At 48.3% G+C, this 27691-nt stretch overlaps 1 protein-coding gene across 5 annotated transcripts in view; it reads left to right on the top strand.

The window, feature by feature from the left end:
• Positions 1-27691, top strand: part of HYCC2 (hyccin PI4KA lipid kinase complex subunit 2) — a 79458-nt gene that overhangs the window by 15525 nt on the left and 36242 nt on the right. Inside the window, exon 1 of one of the 5 annotated variants that reach the window (XM_077319134.1) lies at positions 7858-7862. The exons of the other annotated variants lie outside the window; for them this stretch is intronic. The gene's annotated coding sequence lies outside the window, so the exon portion shown is untranslated. Of the gene's footprint in view, positions 1-7857; positions 7863-27691 lie in introns of those variants that run through there. 5 annotated transcript variants of the gene reach the window in all.

The raw sequence follows: 27691 nt of genomic DNA, 5'->3' as shown, positions 1-27691 counted from the left end.
CATCTGGAGGGCCGCAGTTTGACTACCCCTGAAGTAGAGGGTAGCAGGAGGCAAGTAAAGCCTTTCTGTTAAGTGGTGATCTGTGTTTGCTTTCCCTCTTTCTGTGTTTTGTTTTGCATAACGCTCTCTCTTTGGCATATTTCTTCCAAACTTTCCTACTGCATGCAGCAATGTAATTTTTTTGCTTTTTAAATCTCAGACTGGCCAGTAGAGCTGGCAACAACAGGAAGGAAAGAAATCCTCTGTCCCTCAAATAGAGGCTGAGTTGGCACAGGAAGTTTCTGTTAAAGGGGGAAAGATATGTTGTCTCCAGGTTGTTGGCAACCCTTGGGGGTCAGTAGTCGGTATGCTGTATCCAGTGTAGGTGTTTGTTTTTGGCTTAGATTCAGAATTGAGCCATTAATTTTCTTTACTCTTGAAAATGGTTTCACTGACTTTCTGCGAAGTGCAGGCCAGTTTAGTGTAGAGGACAATCTTTGCATATTAAAGGCACAAGTTCAGCCCCAGACAGCTCTAGCTAAAAGCATTGCTACCTACCAACACTTTTGAGACCTCAGAAGAGCTGATTTGGACACATCATGCGATCAAACTCATTAGAAAAATCATTAATGCTCGGCATGGGTCAGCAGTGAAAGGAACCATGGCCTCCAAAGGATCCGCTGGCTCGACCCGATCAAAGCCGGCCCAGGGATGACCATGAACCAACTAAAAGAAACAGTCAGAGACACAAACGTATGACCAGGGGTAGTCAAACTGCGGCCCTCCAGACGTCCATGGACTACAATTCCCAGGAGCCCCTGCCAGCGAATGCTGGCAGGGGCTTCTGGGAATTGTAGTCCATGGACATCTGGAGGGCCGCAGTTTGACTACCCCTGCGTATGACGAAAACTTTCCTATAGAATCGCAGAGGGTTGGATACAGACAAAATCATCATGAAGAGCTGCTACCTGTCAGAGTAAGACAGCTTTTGGTGTTGGTCTGTTTTGCTCTTTATTAAAGTTTGCTTTGCATTCAGGGTAACGAGGTAGGATATAATACTTCTGCTACGTATTTTTGCCAGTCTGAAGAACAGTAATTTCCTATCCAGCTGTATGGCAGTATTTTTGCCAGTCTGAAGAACAGTAGTTTCCTATCCAGCTGTATGGCAGGTTTCAGCGCTGAAGAATAGCAGGGAATATTGCAAACTGTAGGTTGCTGCCTATTTAACTATTCAGTAGCATAGTGAATTATTAAACTAGTACTAGGATTAAAGGGGGCAGAAGTTTTTGGATAGGGGGCACTGTTGCAGAAGCAGGTTCTGCCTGGAGGTCACAGGGTGTCAGAGAGGTTGTTTCCAATGTGAATTTGTGTTTTCCGAGATGCTAAATGCCCATCGCTCAAAACAGGCGATGGCTTCTAAAATGAGCAATAGCACCTCCTCCCTCCCAGTCATTAACATGTAAATGAAAATGATACATGAGCTTTTTAAAAACTTGAGTTGCACCTTATTAATTAGTAAGATTATTTGTATAGTGGTACAAGTGATCATAGAATCATAGAGTTGAAAGGGTCCTCCTGGGTCATCTAGTCCAACCCCCTGCACTTTGCAGGACACTCTCAACCCTCTCGCTCATCCATGTCACCTGCCTCCCCCTTGAGCCTTCACAGAATCAGCCTCTCGCCAGAGGGCTGTTCAGCCTCTGTTCTTGTCACATTGAGCACTATTTCCCTCACAAGAGAAGACTGAGGAGAAATAGGAGTTAAGCAGTTCAGCCCTCTCTTCATCATCATCCTCTGTTATAATTTCTTGTCCTCGCAGTGGTCCTACAGTTTGGGGAGTTAGAATCCCACAACTCTCTGCCTAGATGGGACCTAAAACACCAGGATTGGGCCAGTGGGTGCCGGTGTTAGGCGGCAAAAAGAAAAAGGGAAGGGGGCTCCGCCCAGCAAGAGGCTTCCTGTGCTGGGACGATGGCGCCCTCCCTGCATCCCCCCAAGAGGCCGGGAGCCAGCCATTTCGCGGCACCCGGTCTCCTTCGCAGAAGGACGGAGGACTGAGCACCGCAGGAGGCAAATGAAGTTGGTTTGCCAGCAGCCTTGCAGGGCTTGGCTCCTTTGCCTGCTAAGCTGGGCCTGCTGCTCCGGTGGCTTCAGGCCTGCCCTGATAAGGCAACAGGTTCATAGCTGAAAAGGGACTTTAAAGAAGGGTTCTGCATCCCTCCTTGTGTGGGAACTTAACATCTGCAAGGGAGCGCCCAGATGTTGTGGCAGGGAAGTGGGAAAAAGAGCGTGCGTTGGGCCGCATTTCAGGCCTGTTCCTGTTCCCTCCGAAGGCTACCCTGGAGTCTCCCCAAATGGTGCAATGCTCTGGGGCTATTTAGATTAATTCAGCTCCTCTCCAATCTGGAAGGAGGATCAGGAATGATGGAATAGCGCCCGAGTTTTGCTCGGTCCGGTCCGTGACACCTCCTTTGATGTAGCAGTGACTGTGGTTAAGGGCTGTGGGCGTGGCACACTCCTTGCTAAGGGTGGCATTTAGTTGGCATTTCGCCTGCTTCCCATCCCCCCAGATGAGTTCAGCCTGCTGGGTTCCAGTTCAACGGCCAATGATGCGTTGACAAGGCGATGCCTCTGGGTATTCTTCTGAGGTGGCCCATTATATATGGGTGAGAGCTTTAAAATATATTTTTCAAGTTATTAAACTTTTATTTGGTGATATGAAGAGCCTCTTGTGGCGCAGAGTGGTAAGGCAGCAGAAATGCTAGCTGAAGCTGTCTGACCATGAGGCTGGGAGTTCAATCCCAGCAGCCGGCTCAAGGTTGACTCAGCCTTCCATCCTTCCGTGGTCGGTAAAATGAGTACCCAGGTTTTTCTGTTTGTGCTGCTTTCAGTAGCTGATACTTGCTCAAAATAAGAAACCAGAAGTTTTGTGTTTTGCCGTGATAGAAGATTCTTCCCCACCCCCATTAAATGGAAGAAAGCAAAATAAAAGTACAACTCAGATTTGAATTAAAGGGGGAATTTGGTGTTGGCTTCAAGTTCTTTTGACTTTGGTTGGTTAAATGGGAGTCCTAACTGAAATGGGGTGGGATTTGGTTGAGGTGTTGGATCAGACTTTTCATCCAAAATTTATTTTGTTTTTAAACCTTTTAGCATTTATCTAGGACAGCTGACTGATACACTGGTTTTGATGGGTTTTTTTTGCCTAATTGTACCTCAGAATGAAAGCACATGTACTTGTTAAAGTGTCAAAGATATAAAAGGAATTTACTTTCCAATAATTGTGCCTTAAGTTTAAGGTGTCAGTCTTTCTCATTGTGTTTAAAGATTCTTTGTTCCTTTTTAGTCTTTAGTGTCTAAGTACTGAATAATTATATTTGGCATAGTTCTGCTTATTAACGTTACTTGGGCACTCATGCCTGCCTCTTTGCCAGCATAAAATATTGGTGCTGTACTCATGTTACATTATTCAACATATGCCTGAAGAAATTACGCTGCATTTTGAAATTAGCTGGCTCTTATACATATTATATTGTATTGTATTGTATTGTATTGTATCTTGGTCTGTTACCTGGAAACCTTGGGGTAGGTGGGAATGCCCCTTCACAAATGCACCTCCAGGTTCCCAGGGCAGGGGACAATACTCGAGGGATGAATAGGGTGTTAAAAGTTGCATGTTATACAGCAGATGCAACTCTAGCTACTTCAGTCTTCAATACCAAAGCAATGACCACAATGGCAGCAGCTAGGAGGACCTTGTGGTTACGTTTTTGGCAAGCAGATACCAAAGCAAAGTTGATCGTCACAGCTTATCCATTCCACAGTTCCAAGCTGTTTGGTGACTCACCGGAGAAGGTCTTGTGGAGACAAACAACAAAAGACGGACGCCCTGATGGCACCTTGGCCCAGATTCCAGTTGTATGCCTTCCTGCTTTTCCTGGTCATACCTCGTCTTCAAGCAAAAATAAGAGAATTAAGAGCAGAGGTGATTCTAATAGCACCGCGGTGGCCACATTGACCCTGGTTCTTGACCCTCGCACGAATGTCATGAAAAGACCCAGTGCCACAACCAGAAATGCTGTCACAAGGCCCAATTTGGCATCCTGATCCAGATTGGTTAAAACAGACTGCCTGGAGATTGAGCTGGAAGACTTGACCAAGAAAAGTTACAGCATGGAAGCTATTCGGACGTGATGTCTTCAACATGACCTGGAAGGCCTTTGTGAGGTGGTGCAGGTATAAGAAGGGGGACCATCTTTCTCCGAGGCTGAGGGAAGCCCTTCAATTCCTGCAAGATGGCCTGGCTCCGAAGCTAAAGTCAGCCCCGAGGGTTGGGCGCTTCGGCGTCTGAAGTGGCCGATTCAGGCCAAAGCAGCCAGTGTCATGGCGTGCGGGGGTGGGGAGGCTCTGGGGCCAGTCTGCCGGTCGGCGCACACACGCAGGCACAGAGCTCTGCGCCTGTATGCAGACGCCGGGCTGTGCGCCGCCACCGGTGCCACCCCTCCCCCCATGCACCAAAGCACCCAACCCTAGTAGCCGCACCACGTTGTCAAGTTGCAGCCCTGCCGTCGGCCCTCCGTAACGTCAAAGGGAGACCAATTCCAAAAGACCCTCACACCATTCGTGTTGTGGAAGGAGCGGCCCAGCTAGAGCACCCATCAGTGCAAGGATTCCCAGTGTGGACGTCGAACAGAGTCCTACCTGACAGGTAGGATGCAGCGGCCATTTGAGCCCGTAATGGAAGCATCTCAAGGCCGTGTTTCTAATAGCAGTAACCTCTGCTAGAAGAATTTTGGAGCTGGCAGCACTCTGTCAGAAAAGAAGGAGAGTCGGTTCTTAGATGCCGCTTTTCTCTACCTGAAGGAGGCTCAGAGCGGCTTCTAGTCGCCTTCCCTTCCCTCTCCCCACAACAGACACCCTATGAGGGAGGGGAGGCTGAGAGAGCCCTGAGATCACTGCTCGGTCAGAACAGCTTTCTCAGTGCTGTGACTGGCCCAAGGTCACCCAGCTGGCTGCATGTGGAGGAGGAGCAGGGAATCAAACCCGGCTTGCCAGATTAGAAGTCTAACCACGACACCAAGCTGGCTCTCAATATGGGTGGATAAGAGTCAACACAAAGTGACTTACAGAGACTGTGGGAGTACAAGAGTCATCTTTCCTGCTTCATTCTGTGGCTGCCATCTGAAGAAGAACCTTTGTGTTCATGGCATGGTTTTGTGTAAACATGTTTGCATGCATAGAAACAGACATGGAGTTCTCAGTCTACCAATCCTGCAAGTTGGCAAGTGAAGATGTGCAAGTGAAGCTGATGAGTATTGTGTACTCTAATTAGTCTATCACTGAACCCTCTTGAGGTTTCCTGTTACCATTTCAGGTATGGGGTCCTTGAACGCCCCTATGGACAGAGTCTGTGGTGTGATCTTCAGGAAACAAGACCATGTGCCTCTAGTTAATGCATATCAGGCCATTTAATTTTCCTTCTCTTTCATCATCATTAGGAAATAAGAGATCCCCTCTCCCACTGCCCTTCCTGCTGTGTGAAGCATTTGGGGTGTGATAGACCCTAAAGGGAGTATCTGATTAATCCAAGAAAGCAAGTGGCTGTGTGGAATTTGATGGGACATCCCTTCCCACAATGTGAGCATGCAGAATACGGGGGGGGGGGGGGGTTTGCAGTCTTGGCTGCATTATGAAGCCATGTCTTGGTAGGCCTTGATTCGTCATGCAACTGAAGGGATGAGCCTGTTGCTTTGAAAAGGGTTAAGAGAGCTTTCGTCTTATTAAAAGCAGCTTTCCATGTTGCCTTCTGATTTAGGATGTGATCAGTGTTCTGCCTTCGCGGTGGCAGAGCTGATCCTGTTTTGTAGGAGCTGATGAAGGGGGATTCGAAGCCCCTCTCCTCCTGCGTTGGTTGGGTTTCCCATGCAGTCGCTGGCTGGAGGTTTTCAGGTTTGGCGTAGGAAGATTACTTGATGTTGTTTCTAGGGAAACTGGCAGTGGGAGCCCATCAAGAGGAACGGCAGTCTGCGGGTGAGAGTCCTACTCCAAAGCAAGACATGGATCGCAGTGAGCTGGTTCTGAGCGATTGTGTGCATGGCTGTGTCTCCTACCGGTGGATCCTGCTTTTATTTGTTTATTTAAAGCATAGGTGACTTAAAATAGTGGGCTGTATCCTGCCAAATGTTCTTAAAGCAAAATATGGACATTAGGACATTTTAAGGCAGGGGTAGTCAAACTGCGGCCCTCCAGATGTCCATGGACTACAATTCCCAGGAGCCCCCTGTCAGCGAATGCTGGCAGGGGGCTCCTGGGAATTGTAGTCCATGGACATCTGGAGGGCCGCAGTTTGACTACCCCTGTTTTAAGGTCTTCTAATCGGTGTAGACACTTCCTATTTGTTCTTGTCTGCAGATAGACCTCTCTTGCTTCCTGATCCCAGTTGTGCTTTGGGGACGTCCACATGGCACTTTGAACGCTGTTGGTTGGACGCATTCGCTGGCAGGGGCTCCTGGGAATTGTAGTCCACGGACATCTGGAGGGGCGCAGTTTGACTACCCCTGGTTTAAACAAACAAGGAGTAGAATTGCAGGCAGCTGTGTGCTCTCCTCAAACCACGCTTGTGAAAGGAGGATTGGAAATGTTTACTTTGCCTACTGGGAACTAGGGTTGGGTGCCCGAAGCAGCCAATGCCGTGGGGGGGGGGAAGGGGAGGTGTGGGCAGTGGCACTGGCTGCTTCGGGCGCAAACGGCCCCTTCGGACACCAAAGTGCCCAACCCTATTGGGAACTGTTACACTTTCGTTAGTAGTAGGACCCTGAAAGCCAGAGTAGTCCTTCCCTTTTGCACTGTGTTGAATGCAGAACTGTAAGGAGGTGGCGGATACACGATGGAGGGGAAGAATATTGTTTTTAGCTCCACTGCCAGCTGGTCCTTTCCCTGTGGTGATAGCTCAGTGGAATTATGGTTGATTGATCTGAAGCAAGCCACTCAAGAATCCTGTGAAAAGATGGATTACATTTTTTAAGGTCCTCTGATTTTTATTAGTCCTGTTCCTAGGCACGTTTATGCTTTGCTCCCGTTGGTTCTACAACCTCCATCCTGTTTGTGTGCGAGTGGTCCCATTTGGTTGATTGATTTGAGTCTCTCTGCCAGACCCATCTTGAGTCCCCTTAAGGAAGGAGGATTAGAAGTAAAACAAATCCCAAATACAGCAGCCAAGCTGACTTGTGGAGTCAGAGTGGCAGCTAAAGAAGGAAACGTGCCTCCTGACAGCGCAAAGGTTCAGACTTCCAAGTCTCGACCTGTTTGCCTCAGTAGGATGTCCTACTCCTTTACTATTAGACTTATTTTTTCAACCTTTTCTTAAATTTACCTAGAATCTTATCTTACTACCTTTTCCTTGTGCTTCCAACTCTTCTCTGCTGAACTTTCCCTCTGAGAGACATGTTCAGGTCTGAATCCATGAAATCTGAGCTATGTACGTTCCATAAGGATAAAGTAGAATTAAGAACAGATCAAGCCTTCTGAACTATGGTCAGTTCTCCCTCCGGGTCAGGAGGACAGCTGGAACGGGTGTTTCCCATCTCTCTTTGAGGGAGGCAGGTCATTTGCATATTTTGCCTTCCGGTGGGAAACACCCCTTCTTCTCCAGTCTTCTTCCTGCCTCGCGAGGGAGCAGACGTGACCTTACAGGTCCCGAGCAGCTAGTCTAGCAAGGAGAAGATAGAAAAAAATATTTAAAGAAGAATTCGCAAGCGGCGCCGTGGGCTTCGTTTTTCGGCTACAGAAAGCCGCTGCGTCGAGGCTCTTCGCGGCAGGCTAGAGCTCTCCCTTATCGGCTGCGCCGGATCGGGCAGCAGGAGAGAGCTCCGCGGCGGCGACTGCGTGCTTGCCGCGTGCTCCGGCGGCCATTTTGAAGAGGCGCCGCGAAATGGCGGCAGAGCGCCGAGAAGGCGCCTTTTCCTCCGAGGAGGACACCGGTCTCCAGGAGCCCCTTGGTGATACCGGGGGTAAGGAGACAGAAACGGGCGGGCCTGATCCAGCTAGTAAGGTGGCAGCGGAGCAAGGACAGCGCTCCAGGGCTGCCAAGGCCAAGAATCGAGCCCGTCGCCCCCCCAAGCCGTCTAAATCAGCGGCGAAGGAGAAGGGGCCTGATCCAGTCGTGCCTAGCACCTCGGCCGGGAGGCAAGCAGGCAACGAGGAGTCCTCTTCCAGGCAGACCGGGGACCGGCCGGACTCGGGTAATGTTGAGGCCAGTTCTGGCCAGATTTCTTTACCTGCTGAATTATTGTCCATGATTAAAGATACTGTGCAGACAGAGATTGCCAAAGTATGTCAACAGCTGTTGCCAAATATGTCCAGGCCCTCATGTTCCAGGTCCCGATCCTCTTCCCCGGAGTCCAGAGCGTCCAGGAGCTCTGCCCATAGGAGGTCTCCCAGCGAGCAACGCCCCAGGGCTAGCTGGCCAACGAAGGCAGCACAGAAGAGGCCTCATTGCTCTCAGCAATCCCTTTCCTCGGAGGAGGAATTGGAGCTCAGGGAGAGGGAAGAAGGTGAATTTATTACAGATGAGGAGGAGGTGGAGCCAATTCAGGTACCTCACCTGGCTGAACGTTTTTTCAATGCAGAGGATTTTCAGTTCTTGCTGAATAAATCCATTTCTATTCTGGAATTAAAACAGTCAGGCTCTGAGGAGCCACCGGCAAAACAGGCTAGGAAATACTACGGCCCGTGGGGCAGTGGTGAATTTTTTCCCAAGCCAGAGACAACTTTAAAAAACTTTCCGATGCCAGAGTCTTTTGAACGAAAGATTAGGGCTGAATGGGAAAAACCGCTGGTGACAAAGCAATTTCCGGCATTCATCAGAAAGATGTACACCTTACCTGATTATGCTGAGTCATTTCTACAGGTGCCAGTCATAGATGGTCCAATGGCAGCGCTCCAGTCGTCCGGTCTGGTGTCTGAAGACGGGGAAGGCTTCCTGAAGGACGTGATGGATCGCAAGTCAGAGACTGCCTTGCGCAAGGCACACGAGGCAATGGCCATGGCCATTAGGGCAGCCACAACAGCCTCGGTGGTGGCCAGAGCATCCATGGCCTGGTGCAAGAAGCTGTCTTCCCTTATCCCAGAGTCAGAGGGGCGACTACAGGAAGGGACCAGCAGGATTCTCAAAGCTTCCGCTTTTAGTGCAGATGCATCTTTAGACATCGTGGTTTTTGCAGCACGAGCTATGGCATCGACAGCCGTGGCCAGGAGGCTCTTATGGCTCAAGGCCTGGCAGGCAGATTCGCACTCTAAGACCCAAGTGGTAGCTTACCCATTCCAGGGAGATAAATTGATTGGGGACTCGCTAGATCGAGTATTGGTTGAGACCAGGGACAAGAAGAAGGCTTTCCCTAGACGTATACGCAGGGATGGGAAGCCCTTTCCATCGGCCTTCCGGAGTCAAGGGTCAGGTCCCAGGTTTAGACCGGAAGGCAGAAGGGGGTCCTGGGGTCAGTCAAGGCAGTCCTTCCGCAGGGGGGCCTTCAGCAGTAGAACCAGCCGGTTCAGACAGCAGAGATCAGATCGCTCAGAGGGCGACAAAGGATCTCAGGCGTGACGCTCAAAGTATGCCAGTGGGGGGAAGGCTGGCGGAGTTCGCACAGGAGTGGAGGGACGCCAGAATAGACAGCTGGTCCCAAGAGTTGGTGCAACGGGGTTACAGCATAGAGTTCAGCCGCGTTCCTCCGGACAGGTTCTTTCCTTCCCCCATTTCCAAGGACCCAGTAAAGAGGGAACGCATGGTTCAGGCCATAGCTCACTTACTAGCCATCAGGGCAATAGAGCCAGTGCCGCTAGGCGAACAGGGTCAGGGAGTTTACTCACTCCTGTTCACAGTGCCCAAAAGGACAGGGGATTGGAGGGCCATCCTCAATCTAAAGTTCGTGAACATGTTTATTCCGTTAAAAAAGTTCCGGATGGAAACGTTAAAGTCCATAGCAGAGGCCTTGCAGAGAGGGGAGTTTCTGACATCCCTAGATCTCAGGGAAGCTTATCTGCACGTTCCTATAGCGGCAGAACACAGAAGGTTCTTGCGTTTTTACGCAGGGGGGCGGCATTATCAGTACAGGGCGCTCCCGTTTGGGCTGTCCACCGCTCCCCGGGTATTCACGAAGCTAGTGGTAAATATGGTAGCCATCCTGAGACAGGAGGGAATACACATTCACCCGTAATTGGACGACCTGTTGATACGGGCTCCGTCGCTCGAGCTAGCGAGCCAGTTCACGTGCAGAGCGATCGCGGTCTTAGAACGCTTTGGGTTCGTAGTCAACAGGGAGAAAAGTTCACTGATACCTACACAGAGACTGGAGCATCTGGGGGTGGAGATAGACCCTGTTCCTTCCTCAGAGCAAGATACGGAAAACCATTCAGTTAGTGGCTCAGGTGATCCAGGCCAGACGGTCGTCGTTGCTGCAATTGGCAAAGGTACTAGGAGTATTGATTTCCAACGCAGACGCCGTCCGGTGGGGCAGAGCTCGGGCCAGACCTCTCCAAAGAGCGCTCCGACCGTTTCAGGAGAGGATATCGAAGAAAAAGGACGTACCTGTGACGCTAGATCAACAGGTCAAGCTCAGACTCAGATGGTGGACGGTAAAGTCCCATCTAAACAAAGGGAAGGTTTTCCTCCATGGACAGTTGCAGCAGGTGTTCACAGACGCAAGTCTACTCGGCTGGGGGGCCACGTACAATGGCACCCCGGCGCAGGGTACTTGGTCCCAGACAGAGAGCAAGCAGCAGATCAACGTGCTGGAGCTTCGAGCGGTTCGGTTGGCGCTGAGACATTTCAGCGAGAGTCTACAGGGCACTCATGTATTAGTGCGCACAGACAATGTAGCAACGAAGGCGTATGTAAACCACCAGGGAGGTTCCAGATCAGGAAGACTACAAAGAGAAGCCGAATTGCTGATGCAGTGGGCGGAGGCTCACTTGGCATCGATCCGAGCGGAACATATCCAGGGCCTGGTAAATACGCAGGCGGATTGGCTGAGCCGTCAGAAGATCCAGGAGGCGGAGTGGTCTCTCAGCAGAGAGGCTTTCCATCTTATCAAGGTACAGTTCGGGTCGCCAGTCATGGACTTGTTTGCGACAGCGCAGAATCGACAAGTGGAGAGGTTCTGCAGCAGGTATTGGCACCCAGAGGCGGAACTGACAGACGCGATGACAGCAGAGTGGCCCAAGGGCCTGTTGTATGCGTTCCTGCCCCTTCCGATGCTACCAAGATTCCTTCGAAGAGTCCGGGAGCTCCGCGCAGAAGTCATCCTCGTGGCACCGTGGTGGCCCAGAAGATGGTGGTTCTCGACAGTGGTACAACTAGCAGTCCGTCCGCATCTGTCAATCCCAGTCACGCCGGACCTGTTAGCTCAGGGTCCTTGTTTTCATCCCCGTCCGGGATGGTGGAACTTGACCGCGTGGCGACTGAGCGGGCAGCGTTGAACTCCAGGGGCTACAGCGCTGAGGTGATGGACACTATTTTGGCCTCCAGACGCGACTCCACCACCAGGATGTACAATTGTTCTTGGAAGGCCTTCGTCAGATGGTGTAGAAGGCGGGCGGTGCTGCCATCCAGACCAAAAATCAGTAACATTTTGCAGTTTTTACAGGATGGCAGGGCGACAGGGCTTCGTTCTGGAACGCTGCGCAGGCAGGTGGCAGCCCTGTCCACAGTTCTAGGTCTGCAGGAGGGTGCCCCATTGTCTAGGCATCCCCATATTGTGCGGTTTCTGAAGGGAGCCGCTAGCCTTGAGCCGCCGCCGAGACACTTGTTCCCTACCTGGCGGTTGGGGCTGGTCTTGTCAGCATTGACGAAGGAACCGTTTGAGCCCATTAGGGACATCTCATTGAAGTGGTTAGGAATGAAAACCATTTTCCTAGTAGCTGTTACGTCGGCCAGGAGGGTTTCAGAGCTGGGGGCCCTATCTATTGACAAGGAGTTATGCAGGTTCCGCAAATCCAGGGTGGTCCTCAGGGTAAACCCTTCATTCCGGCCCAAGATAGATTCCCGGTTTCATGTTTCCCAAGAAATCAGTTTACCCACCTTTTTCCCTCGTCCGGCTTCTGACCAGGAGAGGGAGTGGCACAAATTAGATGTCAGACGTGTCCTCAGGATTTACGTTAGAAGAACGGCCAATATCCGAAAGTCGGATTCATTGTTCATTTTCCTTTCAGGGTCCAAGGTGGGAGAACCCTTGACTAAGGCAGCCATCAGCAGGCAGGTCAGGGCCTGCATCGTAGAGGCTTATAGGGCTGCAGGGGAGGAGATCCCACAGGGTATCACAGCGCATTCGTTGCGCAGCGCTGCAACGTCGGCGGCCTTCGCTAGAAACGCCTCGGTAGAAGAGGTGTGCAGGGCAGCTACGTGGGCTACTCCTTCCACATTTGTCAGGCATTACAAGATTCAGGAACGTGAGGCGGAACAGTCGGCCTTCGGGCGTAGAGTTCTGTCGCACGTGATGGACCATGTTGGACCCTCCCTGGGTTAGGGACTGCTCTTGTAAGTCCCGTTCCAGCTGTCCTCCTGACCCGGAGGGAGAACGACCACTGGTCTACATACCGAGAGGGGTCCTTCTCCTCAAGGGTCAGGAGGACATCTGGTCCCACCCATAGGGTGGTCCATCACTTCGCCTCACAGTTATTGTTCAGTTGGAAATTTAAATGAGTATACTTGCTTATGCAGACTAGCTAAGTTTAGGGCATATGTGATTTGTTGCCTTCCTGACTAGGGGTTGTGTTCAGGGTAATGCAGATTGCCTTTCAGATTAAGAAGGTGTTGATTAGAGGTCCGCAGATGGACGGAATGACGCTCCGGAAGTTTCGACTGGAGAAGAAGGGGCGTTTCCCACCGGAAGGCAAAATATGCAAATGACCTGCCTCCCTCAAAGAGAGATGGGAAACACCCGTTCCAGCTGTCCTCCTGACCCTTGAGGAGAAGGACCCCTCTCGGTATGTAGACCAGTGGTCGTTCTATATTTCCAAAGTCTCAAGAGATTAACTTGCCTTCCTTCTGCTTGAATCCAAAACAGAGACTCTGACAAACAATACTAGATGTTAGAGTTCCGAGGGCATATTTACTCAGCACAGTGCATATCAGTAAAATTGATGATCCTCACTCATTTTCATTTCCTCACTGAACTTGGGGAATTAAAGGTCCAGATCTGTTATCAGTAGCTGTCTGAAAGCCCATCGGCTTCAAAACAACAACTTCCTCAAGTGCGGCAACTGATGCTGTCTTTGCCAAGCATGACGCAGTGGAGGAAGGATGCAGGCGGTGACATAGTCAACTGCCATAGTCTAGTGTTGTCAATTCGGAGTCTAGAGATCAGCGGATGCCAGCAGAAGAGTTCTCCAGGACATCACAGAGGCAGATAGCAACGACCCACCCTGAAAATAGGTTATTGCCATGGGAAGTTGCACTACGATGTCCTCCGCCTCAGAGGGAGAACAAACATTAAACACTTAACCGTGAAGGGTGCTTCTCCTCTTGATACAGCCACCATTAAAGACTTCAGGTTCATTTTAACTCATTGTAGGGAGAGGTCCAAATTATCCACAATGCTGGAGAATTCTTTCAAAATACCATTTTAATAGCTGCAGCATTCAAAAGGGGTGGCACTGTATCATGTCTAAAATCCAGTGTCCACACCAAGACACACTGGGTACAGATTTTTATACAGTCCGAATTACACAGCCAAGTTAAGTCATTATATAATTAATCTATACAAAGTTAGATAAATATTTATCCAATCAAGGCATGGCCTGCTCATCACTGCAGTCTTGTCTCATCTTTTAGAACTTGATTGGGGGGGGGGGGTGTCTTCCCTGTCCGGGCCAGCCCAGCTCCCAGGGACTTCCCCCTCCCTCAGGCAAGCTGCCAAGGCTCCTTGCAGATACCTTGGTCTGTTCAAAGTTTAGTCTCTGATTCTAATGGCAGGATGTTTTACAAGAGGGAAAACCTTGATGGTCACTCCATCCCTCTGAGGAAGGGAGAACGTCTGGTTTGTTCCAGCAGGGCTCTTCTTTTGTTCTGCCTGACTGAAGGGTGAAAGAAATCTGCATCTTCTGCTTGGTGGTGGTGGTGGTGGGTGGTAGCGTGAGAGAGTTTCCCCCCACAGCATGGGAAAAGCTGTCGGCTCTGAAGGCTAGACAGCTGCCTTGTGGGAGATGGTAATTCCTGCCACTTTGCTAGAAGTTCTTGTTATTCCCAGGGACAAAGGTTACTAACTGGGGGGGGGGGGGGAAGTTCTGTTAAGAAACAGGGTGCTTCTTACCACGTGCACTTGCTTTGAGCAGTTCTTTCTTTTGTTTTAAAAAGAGAGGAATGCTAGCATTTGCATCCCTGTGCCGCACTGACAAAAGTGATTTCAGCCCACAGTGATTGTGTAGTGCCGTTGAATTTTGCAAGTGCTTAGGAATAATTGGCTGAGCTGCTACCAGAAAAATAAAACAGGAGTTCAATGGTGCTTTAAAGATGAACAAAATCTATTCTAGAATAAGCAGCCTATCAAAATAAACAAAACCTGGGATTGAAGAGCATTAAGGGCGTAGCACTCTCAACGGGAACTGTGCTCCCTCTTCCCACTCCTGCATTAGATTTCGGAGGGGCTGAGCAGGTTAGTGACCATCATGGTTTGTAACTGTTTCAGGAGTTGTTTTTTAGGAGTCTGTATTAATGTATGTCCGGATGGGTTTTAATGGGGTTTTAACGGACTGTTAAAATAAAATACATTTTAATGGTTAATGAAGCAACCAAAATACACTCTTGATTTGTGCCATTTTCAATGTTGAAGTTTCATCAGTGGTTGTTTCCTCTTATAATTGTGAAATTTATCCTTGCAAGTTTCCAATATTCCAATATTTTTCCTATTCTATATTGCTGACAATCACGCCTTTTTTCTATATATCCAACTCAAAGTTGTAGCATGCTCTCTATTCATATAACACTGGCCTTCAGCTCACAGGGATGGGAGAGCTTTGTCAAGAGACCACTCCCATACCTGCAAGCTGAATAGAGCTCATGGTCTAGGAGTTTCCCTTAAGGCTAGCCTTAGAAACATGGAGGAAGTCCAAAGCCTATGAAGGCCATTTTCTTCCCTTACTTCAGTTTCTTAAGGGTAGGAATGTACCTGCCACCAGCAGTCCAATGGAAAGCCTTGATGTGATGCTCCCTTGAATGGGTGCTGAGATGTCTGGGCCCCCTTAGCACGTACTTAGCTGTGGTGAAATGTTCAAGAAGATGGCGGGTGAGAGCAACGGCCTCTGCTCTGCCACATGCAGCCAGCCGGGCACCGTCCTCGGTCAGAGCTAGGGACATGTGCTTTGGCTCGGTTCGGTTCAGCCACCTCGGTTCTTCCGCCGCTGCTCCTCCTTTCTGCGCTGTGGCGCTGGCCTCCTGTGCACTGCCTCGGACTTCGGTGGTCACTGAGGTGGCCAAAGCACACATCCCTAGTCAGAGAAAGCTCTCTCAATAGCTCCCACCTCACAGGGTGCCTGTTGTGGGCAGAGGAAGGGAAGGTGATTGGAAGCCTCTCTGAGACTCTTTCAGGTCGTAAAAAGTGGGGTACAATACACCCAGCTTTTCTTCTTCTTCTTCTTCTTGCTTTGAAAATCCTACAGGGTTGCCATAAGTGGGGTGTGACCTGATGGCTCCTTCCACATGTAAACTGTTAACAGCATCCATAATAAAGTTTCAACACTGAATCATGCTAATTAAATCTGAATAATGGCTGTTGCATTGAAAAGAAGCCCATAAAGTAGTTAGGAGTTTCTTAGAGAAGTGGCTTAGATGAAGACTGGGTTGTGTAATAGTGTTGGGGAGTGTTGTGTGCACGTTGAGTCCGGCTGTTTTGGTTCCCCAAAAATGCAGTTTCCCTTGCAAGTGATTTGACAGGCTCTTGTCTCACAAGGCAGTCCTAGGGAGATGCTTTTAATGAGATTGAGGATTTTTAAAAAACAGGTGATTGCCACATGTGGAAAAGTACACAAATAATGTTTGTTTTATTCCATGAATGTTAATGGAAATTAAAACTGACTTCTTAAATTTCTTGGTACAGCATGAAACACCAGAATTCTCTTAATATTGTAGTTGGCTAAGGCAGATTTCATCATTTAAGGCAGGGGGAGTCAACCTGTGGTCCTCCAGATGTTCGTGGACTACAATTCCCATGAGCCCCTGCCAGCAGGTTGACTACCCCTGATTTAAGGGCCCCGTTATCCCCATTCTCAGTGCAGTTTGGTTGAGTGGCAGTGGATGCCCTGGGTTCATTTTGATGCTAAAGTTGTAGGGAAAACATCTCTCCTGAATTCCTAAGTCACTTTGATAAAGTTATACCTTTGAGCAACCCTGATCACCCTCCTGACTGTGGAAGAACCCCTGAAATAGTTTTCAGGTTTCGAGGAACTCCAGAAGTGTGTCCCTGCTGAGAAGTGGGCATGAAAGGAAGATGTGGGAGCCATTCACTGTTTCCATTGTGCAGAAAGAGGCGAGGTCTGCAGAGCAAACGAGGAAGTGGTGGCTCCAGGGACGTCTCCTGAGGAGGAATGGCTGTGTAACTCCCGGGGAGCTCTTCTGCAGTCCCAGATTCCCCATAACCCCGGCTGGGCTGGGAATCCCTGGCGTAGAGAATTATTTTCCCTGGGAAGATTCATCATCACACCCACAGGTGTGTCTGTGTTGCACATGGGCAGATTACTGACTCCTACAGAATGAGGCCAGGTTTTGCAATGATATGGTGCAGCTGGCTTTCTAGGTGCTCAGTGTGTATCACAGGCTCAGAGGAACAACAACATTTGAGTCCCTTTGTGCCTTTAAGACCAAAAATGTGTTCAGCATGTGAGCTCTCGTGGGCATGCACTCTTCCTCATGCACTCGAAAACTCACAAGTTGAATAAATCTTGGTTGGTCTTAAAGGTGCAAAGGGACTCTGATTTTGTTGTGATTCTTCAGACAGCCACTGCTACCCACTTAGATCTATAGGAAGGAGTTGTTCTAATGTTCTCACTGTAGAAACAGGCTCTTTAAACATACATGCTCCAGTATGAATACTTCGATTCATAGGGGCTTTTCGCACGCCTTCAAAATCGCACAATGGTTGCCAATTGAAAACGCTACTGATTTGCCGTTATGCACAACGTCGTTGACAATCTGCCACACACCTGAAACCGATCCGCAAAAAGTGCTTCCTTGTAGCGCTTTCAGGGAAATCCCCAAAAGTGGATTCACCCTCCGGAAAGCGCTACACTCCTGCAACCAATCTGCAACACTAGCGGGAAAGTTCTGTGCGTTACCATTGTTGTGGTTTCTACAAAGTCCCTCCCCCTGGCTCTCTCCTCTGATCTTCCGGCGAAGCGATCGCCATTTTTTTTTCTCCGAGCAAGTGGAGATCAAATCACCGGCAAGCCTTCGTTTACCCAGTGAGGCTTCCCCGGCTGCAGTCCCTCCCCAAAGCTCTTTACAGTCACTAAGCACAAACAACAGAGAAGCCCGTTTGCTGATGTATTTTCCCTTTATTTTTTACACTGTTTTCGGCCGAAAATCGGGCCCATGGGGGGGGGGTTTCACTCGGGGGGAGCGTGGCAACGATGAAACGACAGCTCAAACACACCTGCCAGCTGGATGGATCTCTCCGTTGCAACGAATCAACACACATTCGTTGCAATGGGTGCGTTTTTTTTTTTTTAAACCTTTCTTAAAGGGAAAGGGGCTGTTTGGAAGCATGCTAACGGCCGCCCATTGGCTGCTTGACGGCCAGGGGCGGGACGAGCTCGGCAATAGCACTTCCTTTCTAGCGATTTTTGCTGAGACCGGAAGCTTGTGGGAAACGATGGAAACACAACTGGATTCCACTACAAAGTCAGGTATGCATAATGACGAATTCCACTATTTTAAATGGCGATTTTTCGTTCAGCAAACAATTTGCTACAAGGATCCCGGTGCGGAAAGCCCCATAGACTTGGAAGGGACCTCCAGGGTCATCTTGTCCAACCTCCTGCACAATGTAGGAACTTGTAACTACCTGCCTACCTACAGTGACCCCAATGCTGGCAGGGGCTCATGGGAATTGTAGTCCATGGACAGCTGGAGGGCCGCAGTTTGACTACCCCTGGTGTAATGGAATGGAGCTTCTCCTTCTGTGGGCAGTCCTCACACCCCAAGATGCTGCCCCTGCCCCAACAGGTTCGGGGAATCCTCATAAAAAGCAGTGGCGGAATCAGCAGAAGCCTCCCTTTGCCAGCAGAGCCGCTCTCCCAGCAGTGGGGAAGAAGCACAGGATACAGCTGTCTGCATTTAATGTGCCCGTTTTGCCTGTCGTTCGTGGCTCACAAAAGCGCCTTGGATGGCATCGTTGTTAAGTGATGAGCGTGTGTGGCTGAGCCGCCGAAGCACAAAACAAAAAGGGGCAGCTCCCCTGGGAGTACTTCTACTCTCATTCCAGGTCTAGAAATACAAAGAGCTTGTGGGACCCTGAGGGACCTCAGGACAAGTTTGTTTACCCAGAGGAAGTCAGGACCACTTTTCTTTTTCTTCCTTGTTGTCCTCTCAGATTTAATATTGCAGCCGCTGAAGGAGCCTGGAAGTTCTGCCATGTCTTGTTGCAATGCAAACAATCACAGACACAAGCACGCATCTTGGTGATGCATCAAGAAAGTTTGCAAGAACTTCCAGTGCCTCTTCTGGGAGGCCTCCCTGGTACCTTGAGAACTGCTAGCTAAATGAATTGCCTCAGAACTGGCATTCTCTCAATCTCTGCCTGTCAAGGTTGCTTAAAATAGCCTTTTGCAGTTCATAGGAATGGTTGTTTTTCAAGGAAACAAGAGGAATAATGTGTCAAGATTTCACATTTATCTTGAGCTATTGTCCTGAAGCACGACCTTTTAAAGAACAGATGATTTTTTTGAGGAAGCATCAACCTTCTGTGGCAGGCAGGCTGGAAATCACACTTTCTGACTCTCTTAAATTTGTAGGGCATTTTCTTTGATGGAAGAAAAAATGGCCAAAGAAACCCTTCAGCTCTCCAAAATATTTATAAGGCAAGATGTATCCTTTTACCAGCTCTGCTGTCTCAGTGTGCCATCCTAAGTATGCTTCAAAAGTCCTCTGGGCTTACAATTGGGCTTACAATTATTATTATTATTATTATTATTATTATTATTATTATTATTATTATTATTATTATTATTATTATTATTATTATTATTATTATTATTATTTCCCACCACTCCCCGTAGGCATATGAAAGCACTATAATTCCACCCCTTGATTACGAGACAAAGTGATCCAGGTATTGTTTTCTCCCCAAGATGGTTTGGCTCATGGCCTAAGGCTGTGACACTTATATATCCTGCTATTCTTCCTTCCCCAGGTAATTCCTTCTGTCTAAATAATTTTGATGGATTCTTTGAAGTCAGGCATGGAACAGTAGCAGAAGGTGGTGCTTTTGTGTTATGGGCTAAGGCAGATTGATGTCTACTAGTTGATGTAAGTCTTGGAGAAGCAGGGATAGAAACAGTGGCTTAGCATTCAGAACTGTCGAGTATTTTCATGTGACTTGGATTGTATGCCTAGGAGTGGCCTCTTAAACGGAAATGGCAAATTTTCCTGTGTGAAATGATGCTACACACAGTCGAATGATGCCTGAAGCTAACATTAGTACTGGCATAACAGACTTGGATTTTCACTTCTTGATTGCACAGAAGATATCTTTTTAAGTATTGATTGTTTAAAGGGAGTATCTCTGGGGAGCGAATTTAGAACTGTTGACCATGTGCTGGAGAGATGGGGGTGGTGTGTCCATTAAAAGAACTGTGTGAGCAGCAAGAGTGAAAAGAGTGCTCTACCAGCTTCCACTGCTAAACAGGCTGAGTCATAAGACCGAGCTGCCACGACAGGCCCCAGGCTTCAGGCCCCATGCTTCAGGCCCCAGGCTTCAGGCCCCAGGCTTCCAAGGGCCCCACGAGACGTTTCTCCCCCCTGCCCCCTCCACGGATCCGGGCTGTGGCCTTTCTCCTCCCTTCTTTTTCCTCTTTAAGAGCCCCCAGAGTGGACGCCCCTTTCCACTGTTGGGGCCTTTATCCCCCCTCCTGCCACAGTTACGCTCTGCTAGGGCTCTGCAAATCCTTCGGCCCCTCCTGGGTCCAGGCACTGTTCTTATAGATGAATGCCGGCAGTTGATGTGGATTCAGTTTCTGTGGAGAAACATGAACATGGCCGGGTGACATTCTTCTGTCCCGATTATTTTGTGGTCTCCGTATCCCCAGCCACAAAGGGTTGATTGGAAAATACTGTGTTTAGCCAACTGAAATAGAAATTCCTACCTTAAGCCATTCTTCAAAAACAGGACCTTAAGCCATTCTTCAACTCTCTCAGTGTTTCGGGGGGGGGGGGGGAGGGATGTGGTAGTTATTTATCTTGCAGCAGAATGTAAAAGTGACATGGAAACCCCCCACCCCGGTACAAAATGAAACAAGACTCCAGTTTCTGTGGTTGCTATAGGCTAACATGACTTCATCTCTGGGGTGGTCCATGGGGACTGTTCCTCATTGCCCGTGTGGAGAAAGGGGAAGCCACCAGGGTCTAGGGTTTTCTTGGCTGTTTGTTTGTAGCTGCTAAACTAGAAGTGTTTCATTTTAAAAAATCCATATTTCCTGCCCAATTTTATTTGGGTTGTAGATGTAGATTTTGTAGCTTTGGAGATTGCAAAGCCTGCCACAAAGTAATTTCCAGTTGCTCCCTCCTCTGTGGAGTTTCTGCCTTTGTGACCTCACTTTGTGCAAAAGAACCTGTCTATGATATTATATATCCCCATGAGGGTGTGTGCCCTGTCTTTTTGCTATGTAGAGATGTGGAAGGCCAGAAGAGAAAATAGGAAGGCTTCAGCTAAGTTATACTTTTTTTGGGGGGAGGGGGGTTATTTTAAGCTCTGGGATAATCATAGAATCATAGAACCATAGAGTTGGAAGGGGTCACGCAGGTCATCTAGTCCAACCCCCTGCTCAATACAGGATCAGCCCAAAGCATCCTAAAGCATCCAAGGAAAGTGTGTATCCAACCTTTGCTTGAAGACTGCCAGTGAGGGGGAGCTCACCACCTCCTTAGGCAGCCTATTCCACTGCTGAACTACTCTGACCCTCGTGGAAACATGCTGGGTCATGATCCCCCTGCCCCCTTTTTTTCATTGAAACGTTTCTCTTTCCAATAACATGAAGGCCAAGCTTTGAGATTTCCCAGTGTCTCTGTGTGCAGCTGCTTTGCCAGCATGTTTCAGTGATCAAGATGGAGTTTCTGTCTGGGGCACTCCAGGTGGGTAAGAAAGATACAGGAGCAGCTACAGGAAACAAAGTGGGTTGAAAAATGACTTCATCTTTTTTATCCTAAGGTTGTATGCTGCTCAATTTTAACTCTGTTCTAAAAATCCTGTGAATACATGATTTAAAATTACACTTTAAATTTCTGGTGGCATTGATCAGAGGCTGTTGAAGGCCAATTTTTCATATAATATCAAGAGGGTAGCACAATATTTCTTCTCAGGCAACCCGACAGTTCCCTTTTAGGTTGGTTGAGACAGCTGTAGCTGTGGCTGGTCTCAGGGTCAAAACAGACAATAAATTTTGCCACAAGTCATAGAATCATAGAATCATAGAGTTGGAAGGGGCCATACAGGCCATCTAGTCCAACCCCCTGCTCAACACAGGATCAGCCCTAAGCATCCTAAAGCATCCAAGAAAAGTGTGCATCCAACCTTTGCTTGAAGACTGCCAGTGAGGGGAGCTCACCACCTCCTTAGGCAGCCTATTCCACTGCTGAACTACTCTGACGGTGAAAATCTTTTTCCTGATATCTAGCCTATATCGTTGTACTTGAAGTTTAAACCTACTAGTTTCAACACCCTTCATGGGGAGCAATAGATGAAAGCGCATGGGAAAGGCCCTTGGGATTAAGAGCAAAGCTGTTCAATGATGCTGCTTTTGGATTATGAAGACTAGAAGGAAATCTGTGCTCATCGGATGCATCAAAAGTATAAACCAGGAATTTCAGCGTCTTTGAGGGGCACTCCTTGGACATAGTTGTGTACAGACCTGTGATGTATCCAGCAGTGTTCAGCTCTGGAAGCTGCTTCTAAAATTAAAATTCCTCCTACCCCATCTGTTCTCTTACCTGCGCCATTCTTCTCATGAACCTTTATTGCAAATGCATATTTTGTTATATTTCCTCAGGAAATCAAGTTGCCAGTCCAGTGCTGGTGACCCCCGGGGGATATGGTGGTGGAGTCACACTGAATGGCACGTTGACACCAGCATGCCTTCTAGTGTGAACTCAGAAGTGACATCACCTGTTGGTGTGATGATCTAGGCTCCACCCGAAACTCGGTGGCCACCATGGAGTTTTGGGTGAATCCTAGGGCATTGTGTCAGTGCTGAGATATCGCTTCCCGGGTTTGTATCAAAAGTAATGTTGTGGCATTAGGTTTCTGCTGCTCACAGAGCAGCCATGCCCCTGCCCTCATCTGCTTGTCTAGAATACATGAAATTAGATTCAGAGTTGGAAGGGGCCATACAGGCCATCTAGTCCAACCCCCTGCTCAACACAGGATCAGCCCTAAGCATCCTAAAGCATCCAAGAAAAGTGTGTATCCAACCTTTGCTTGAAGACTACCAGTGAGGGGGAGCTCACCACCTCCTTAGGCAGCCTATTCCACTGCTGAACTACTCTGACTGTGAAAAACTTTTTCCTGATATCTAGCCTATATCGTTGTACTTGAAGTTTAAACCCATTACTGCATGTCCTCTCCTCTGCAGCCAGCAGAAACAGCATCCTGCCCTCCTCCAAGTGACAACCTTTCAAATACTTAAAGAGGGCTATCATGTCCCTTCTCCCTTGACATTCAGGAGGACGCCTCGGTGGGTGTTTCCCGCCACTCTAACTGGGAGGCAGGACTAATTTTCAACTTCCTGTCCTGCGTGGTGGGAGGCACCCTGCTCCAGTCGTCTTCCTGCCTATTCTGGGAGTAGCAGGTCTGACTGGTCTCTCCCCAATTATTAATGCATAGTGTTAAAATTGATCATTAATTCAAATTAAATCATAGTTCATAAGTCAGTAGTTCATAGTACTAAAGTGTTTAGAGTGTTAGAATTGCTTTTTTTCTTAAGGTTAGAACAGTTACAGTTTAAATTCTTTTACAGTTGGGCTCATGCCCTTAAGGCGCCCCCCTTAACAGAGCCATAGCTCTTAAGGTTTAAAGCCTTTAAAAGTTGTTTTTTCCTGCTGGAAGTTTTTAGTACGCACTTTTTAGGCAGTCGCCTAAAGAAGACTCCGTTTTTTACATTGAAAACGTTTGGATCGCAGCAATCCTATGGCTGCGAAGCGAGCTCATTCTGAGGGCTTCTCCTCAGACGACGATCCTCCGGCCCCCATGATGCCATCCTCCTCTGCGGGCGCGGCCGGCAGCGGTCCGTTTCGGGCTGCCGTTGCCGCCGGGGCCGTGAGTGACAACGAGCGCTCGAAGGCGCTGCCCGCTAAAAAGCCGTGTGGTGCGAACCCGGCTATTACAGCAGCCCAGGAGCAGCCATCTTCCCCAACTGTTCCTGACGGCAGCCATTTTGAGGGGCAGTCTCTTCATCGAAGCAGATAAGTAACCCCTCCCTACCCTCCCCAGATCATGCAGCAGGGAGTTCTCTAGGTTCCCTTCCTCCAGAATTTTTTAACATGTTAAAGGCTGCTATGAGGGAGCAAATTGAGGAGCATGAGAGAAAGAGAAATTCCAGAAGTCCCCTCAGGCACCATAGGGAGGGTAGCCAAAACTGGCCCACTAAGGCTGCTCAAAAGAGAGTGAGGGTCAGTCCAAACAGATATGACTCTTCTTCTGAGGAGGATTTAGAATCTCTCAGGTCCAAGGACGACATAGCTTTTCTCTCAGATGAAGAAGAGATTGAACCTATTAATGTGTCAGCTCAATCTGAGCGATTTTTCAAGAGTGAGGACACTCACTATATGCTGACAAAGGCCCTCGGGGCCTTGGCTCTGAATGAAGCCATACCCGAGGATGAGCAATTGCACACAAGAAAGAGGTATTGTGGGCCAAAGGGCAAGGGAGAATATTTTCCCAAATTGTGTCCCTCTCAAGATAATTTTCCTCTTCCAGAGGTTTTTGAAAAAAAGATCAGAGCTGAATGGCAAAGACCCCTAGTAAACAAACAAGTACCTTCATTTATAAAGAAGCTTTATACTATGCCTTACTATGGAGAATCCATCCTACAAATTCCACTGATAGATGCTCCCATTGCAGCTCTTCAATCTGGCGGTCTCGTCTCTGAGGATGGAGAGGGTTTCCTTAGAGACGCTATGGACAAAAAGGCAGAAACTGCCCTGCGACGTACTCATGAGGCAGTGGCCATGGCAATCAAGGCCTCTTCAGCCGCATCTATCATGAACAGGGCAGGGATTGCCTGGTGTAGAAAACTGTTGGAGTTAATTCCTGAAAAGGATAAGAGAGTAGTGGAAGGCGTGTCCAGACTTCTAAAAGCAGTGTCCTTTTCTGCAGATGCTACCTTGGATGCAATAGTGTTTGCAGCAAGATCCTTAGCCTCCAACACAGTGGCTAGACGTTTGCTTTGGCTAAAAGCATGGCCGGCAGACTACCAATCAAAGGCATACGTAACAGCATACCCCTTTGTAGGTGAAAAATTGTTTGGGGATCATCTTGACAATATTCTTATTGAAACTAAGGATAAGAAAAAAGCTATGCCCAAAAGAGTATGTAAGGAAAATTCCTCATTTAGATCCCAACACACCCTTTCCAGATACCGATCAAGTTATAGGAGGGGAAATTGGAGTAATAACAACAATTTTCGTCCCTCAGGGCGCAGAGGAGGCTTTAGATCAAACAAGCCTTCTAACAGGAATGACAGGTCAGAGAATGACCGAAAACCCCCTAAAGCGTGACTCAGAGTCCATCCCAGTAGGGGGGAGGTTGCAAGAATTTGCCCAGGCTTGGCAACTTCCTCACATAGACGAATGGGCAAAAGATACAGTCACAAACGGATACAAATTGGAACTGCACCATATTCCTCCAGAAAGATTTCTGCCTTCCCCCAGGTTAAAAGACCCAGCCAAGAGGCTGAGGACTCTAATGGCAATAAAACACCTTTTAGCCATCAGAGCCATAGAACCGGTTTCTCACTCAGAGCAGGGACAAGGAATCTACTCGATATTTTTTACAGTTCCAAAACGCACAGGAGACTGGAGGGCCATCTTGGACCTCAAGTTCTTAAACAAATTCATAAAACTCCGTCATTTCCGCATGGAGACCCTGAGATCCATAGCGGAAGCGTTGCGACAAGGAGAGTTCCTAACTTCACTGGACCTCCAGGAGGCCTACCTACACATACCAATATTTCCACCCCACAGAAGATTCCTCAGATTCTGTGTGCAGGGAGTACACTATCAGTACAGGGCTCTCCCTTTCGGACTCTCATCTGCACCCAGGGTCTTCACAAAAATCCTAGTGAATGCCCTAACAGGTTTAAGGATGGAGGGCATATTAATTCATCCTTATTTGGACGACCTCCTCCTTCGGGCGCCCTCTATACATTTAGCGGAACTGCATACGAACAAAGTCATAACCAATCTTCAAAACTTTGGCTTTTTAGTAAATTTTGCCAAAAGTTCTTTAACTCCAACACAAAGATTGGAACACTTAGGAGTCATCATAGATTCTCGACAAAACAAAATGTTTATGACCCCCCAAAAAATGACCAAGACAAAACAGATGACCATCGCAGTCATCCAGGCAAGACACACCAACCTACTTCAGTTGGCGAGTCTGATGGGTCTGCTCATTTCCAATATGGAAGCAGTACAATGGGGGAGGTTCCATGCCAGGCCCCTACAGATGCTTCTCAGACCCTACCAATTCAGGATAACCAAAAAAGTGGACATGTCAGTGAAGGTTCCTCTAGACACCAAAAGGGCCTTACGTTGGTGGACACTCCCCAAAAATCTGAGCCAGGGTCGAACATATTTAATCTTGAGGGAGGAACAAGTTTTTACAGATGCCAGTCTTCTAGGCTGGGGAGCAGTTTGGAACAACCAAAATATACAGGGACAGTGGTCCATAGAGGAGTCCAGACAGCCAATCAATTGGTTAGAACTGAGAGCAGTTTGATTGGCACTCAGACACTTTGCAGATCAGATCCATCAGTGCCACATTCTGATAAGGACAGACAATGTGGCAACAAAGGCTTACCTGAATCATCAGGGAGGTTCCAAATCACCCAGACTTCAAAGGGAAGCTCAAAAAATATTCACATGGGCAGAAAGTCACCTAGCCTCTCTCAGAGCAGAACATGTGAGAGGTGTATTAAACATACAAGCAGACTTCTTAAGCCGTCAGATAGTGTCAGATGCAGAATGGATGCTGAAAAGAGAGGTATTTCAACTAGTAACCGAGAGACTAGGCAAGCCAATATTGGACTTATTTGCATCCAGCACCAATGCACAGACCACCAGGTTTTGCACCAGATTCCACCACCCAAGGGCGGAATTCTCAGATGCCCTAACATCCCAGTGGCCGAAGGGTCGGCTTTATGCTTTCCCTCCAGTTCCACTTCTGCCACGGCTCCTAAGAAAAATAGAATTCTCAAAAAACGAGATCATTCTAATAGCCCCCAATTGGCCAAGACGCCCATGGTTCTCAGAAATAGTGAGGATGGCAGTGTATCCCCCCTTCACTCTCCCAATTTCCAGAGATCTTCTCCAGCAAGGTCCAGTCTTCCATCCGAAACCGGAGTGGTGGTCTTTGACCGCATGGAAGTTGAGAGGAAACAGCTCACCCACTTAGGTTATACTTCAGGAGTCACAGAAACAATCCTGGACTCCAGGAGGAGTTCCACTAACAGAATTTACTCTTGTTCATGGAAGGCCTTCGTGAGGTGGGCCAAGAGGAAGAAAAGGGATTTTCTCAAGCCTTCCATGGCCAGTATTTTAGATTTCCTACAGGAGGGTAAAATCCAAGGTCTTAGATCAGCCACCCTCAGACGCCAGGTGGCAGCACTAGCCTCGGCCATACCCTCTGTTGAAGGGGCTATACTCTCAAAACATCCACACATTGTTAGATTTCTAAAGGGAGTGGCGAACAAAGAACCCCCAGTGGTTCATCGTTTTCCTTCATGGAGACTAAATTTGGTACTAACAGCCCTAACCAAGGTTCCGTTTGAACCTGTTCAGTCAATTGACTTAAAATTCCTCAGAATGAAACTTTTATTCTTAGTTGCTGTAACCTCAGCAAGGAGAGTTTCTGAATTAGGAGCTCTCTCAGTAAAGAAAGAATTTTGTCACTTCCTTAAGGACAGTGTTATTTTGAAGACAGATTCAACATTTAAACCCAAAATTGACTCTCAATTCCATATTTCCCAAGAGATCATTCTACCAAATTTTTACCCTGATCCAGCCGATCAGAAAGAGCGCCTCTGGCACAATTTAGATGTTAGACGTGCCCTGAAGGCTTATCTTATTCGCACTGAAAAGTTCAGGGTGTCTGATTCTTTATTTATCAATATTGCTCCACCTAGACTAGGTCAAAGGATGTCTAAGGCATCAATCGGTAGAACGCTAAAAACATGCATCATAGAGGCTTACAGAATCCAGGGATTTCCTATTCCTCAGGGCATAACTGCGCACTCA

The sequence above is a fragment of the Paroedura picta genome, chromosome 2 (assembly GCF_049243985.1).
Source record: "Paroedura picta isolate Pp20150507F chromosome 2, Ppicta_v3.0, whole genome shotgun sequence".
Classification (NCBI taxonomy): Eukaryota; Metazoa; Chordata; class Lepidosauria; order Squamata; family Gekkonidae; genus Paroedura; species Paroedura picta.
This window is presented reverse-complemented; position numbering and strand designations above follow the sequence as displayed.